Raw genomic sequence first — 2955 nt, 5'->3', positions numbered from 1 at the left:
CCCCCGCTGAGCTGTGACATTGTTGTTAAAGAATCTTCTGTGGCATCTTACATGGGATCTCCCAAAGGCAGAGTCTGAGACAAAGGCTTACTTACGAGTCAGTTGTCTACCTGGGAACGTGACCCAGGGAGCAGTAGTGAGAGAGGAAGAGGGAAACAGGGACGGAGGACTGTGTTAACGAATTGGCCTCCTCTGTGGGTGACTGTTGCTGGATCCTGCAGGAGCTCTCCTCATAGCATTGCTGGCCCTCAGCATATATGACCATTTACACGGTGGTGACCCTGACCCTGATATCTTCCCTGCCTGCTGGGCATCTCAGAAGCCTACCATGTTCAATACAGAGTTCTGATTTCCTGTTCCTCCCCCAATCTGACTCTTCTTCCTTGCCATCATGTGGCCTAGATCATCACTACCCTCCACCCCTCACATCCTATCCATGATCAAACTCAAAATATACCCAGTCTGACCTCCTCGTTAATTTCCATCACAAAGCACCCAGCCCTGGCCGAGTCAAGTCACTGTCCCCCCTGTCTGGCCCACTGCAGTAGCCGCTCAGCAGTGTCTGGCCTCTGCTCTTGCCTCCCTACAGCTTATTCTCCGACAGCAGCCTGAGTAATAATGTTACTCCCCTGATTAAAACAGCTGCACAACAGCTTCCTGTTATCATTTTTTTAATAACAGCTTTATTGAAATGTAATTCACATGCCTTGTAACTCACCCATTTGAAGTGTACAGTTCAGCAGTTGTTTGGTATATTCACGGGATTGTTTGACTATTGCCTTGATCCATTTGGGAACATTCTCATCACCCCTATTAATAGTCACTGCCCATTTCCTCCCAACCCTGCCAGCCCCAGCTCATCTCCTCGAGAAATGAATCTACTTTCTGTGTCTATGGATTTGCCTGTTTTGGACATTTCACATAAATAGAATCATGTAATATGTGTCTTTGTGATCAGTTTCTTTTTCCTGTTATTCTTTTTTCGTTGTTTCGCTGTTAATCCTCACCTGAGAATATTTTTTTCCATTGTATTTTTTCCCATTGATTTTATTTTTTTCAGAGAGACTGGAAGTGAGGAGGGAAGGCGGCGGGAGGGAGGGGGGGAGGTAAAGGAAGAGCAGAGAGAGAGAGAAACATCCATGTGAGAGATCGGTTGCCTTCCTCACATGCCCCAACCTACTGGGACTTGGAATGAAGCTGCAACCCAGGTATGTGCCCTTGACTGGGAATTGAACCCCATGATCCTTTGGTGCACAGGCCGATGCTCTAACCACTGAGAACACCGGCCAGGGCTTTCCTGATAGTCTTAAAATAAGAACCAAACTTCTTGTGTGGTTTGGAGCCCATGTGAGGCTCCCCAGCCCCTCCCAGTCCATCTCCTCCAGCCTTAATGTCAGTGCTGGGAGCAGGGCCCACTCCTTAGCCTCAGGCAACCCTTGCTTGTCCTTCTTTCTCCTTCAGATCAGTGTACGGGCCACTCCTTTTCATGACTCAGGTGTCTTGTCTGCCCAAATGTCACCTCCTCAGAGAGAATTTTCCTCTTTTCCGTAACCTCTCCCCACTGCCAATCCCTACCCCTTCTCCTTACTATAAAAAAAATCTGTGTTTGTTTACTTATTTGCTTACTGGCTCAGACCGCCCCCTCCCCGCCCCCCGCCTCCTTTAGACCTCCGCAGAGTGAGGATTTTGTCCTGTTCACACTTGTATTCTCAGCACTTAGATCAGAGCTGGGCACATGGTTGATGTTTGGCATTTGCTGCACGGATGTTTGGGCAATGCTCCTAGAAATCCCATTGCGGAGTTTCCAAAGGGCCTTCCACCCCCTAAAACAGTGTGAGACACCTTCAAAGTTACAAGTTCTTCCCTAGGTCTAATGAAGCCCGCCATGTCACGCCCATTTTCTTTTTCTGCTGGGTATTGCGGTCCTCATGCATACCTATCCCCCCACAACCTCAACACACCAGCTAAACCCTTCCCCCAGCCTTTCCTCAGAGATTCTCTTCCTGGAGTCCCTTTGCTCCCCCAGGGAAGAGTACCCCACTTACCACCTGTGAGGGTTGCTGCTCCAAAACAAATAAAACACCATGGCCTGAAGACACCAGTCCTCAGCTCTCTGTACACCATCATCAGCCACGCTCTGGGCTTCTGCTCTGGACTTGGTCTTCTCTTTACCTTGCTTCTTTGGCGCCCTGATATTGCCTCTTCCTTTCTCTTTAAAAATCTCAGCCTGGTCCTAGTCAGTTTGGCTCAGTGGATAGAGCATCAGCCTACAGACTGAAGGGGTCCCAGGTTCGATTCCAGTCAAGGGCACATGCCCGGGTTGCACGCTCAATCCCCAGTAGGGGGCGTGCAGGAGGCAGCCAATCAATGATTCTCTCTCATCATTGATGTTTCTGTCTCTCTCTCCCTCTCCCTTCCTCTCTGAAATTAATAAAAATATATTTTTTTAAAAAATCCCAGCCTGGTGGCAAAATAGGCCTTTTCATACATTGCTGATGGGAATGGAAATGGCACAGCCTCTATGGAGGACCATGTGGAATATCTCACAAACCACTGGGCCAGGGTACCTGTTCACACCTGAAAGTACACACCTGGCCCTTCTGACAAAGGGTTGGGGACTGACCACCTAGTGCCGTCAGTAGAGGACTGGTTTAGAACAAGGAACACTTTGCAGCTGTAAGAAGAAATAGGAAACCCTCTCTGTGCAGATATAGAACAATCCCCAGGACATATTGTCAAGAAAATCCATGATGCCTTAGCCGGTTTGGCTCCATGGATAAAGTGTCGGCCCACAGACTGAAGGGTCCCGGGTTCAATTCCTGTCAAAGGCACGTACCTTGGTTGCTGGATCCCCGGCCCTAGTCGGGGTTCGTGCAGGAGGCAACCAATCGATGTGTCTCTCTCACATTGATGTTTCTCTCTGTCCCTCCCTCTCCCTTTCACTCTCTGTAAAAA

The sequence above is a fragment of the Myotis lucifugus genome, unplaced genomic scaffold, assembly GCF_000147115.1.
Source record: "Myotis lucifugus unplaced genomic scaffold, Myoluc2.0 scaffold_109, whole genome shotgun sequence".
Taxonomy (NCBI): Eukaryota; Metazoa; Chordata; class Mammalia; order Chiroptera; family Vespertilionidae; genus Myotis; species Myotis lucifugus.
This window is presented reverse-complemented; position numbering follows the sequence as displayed.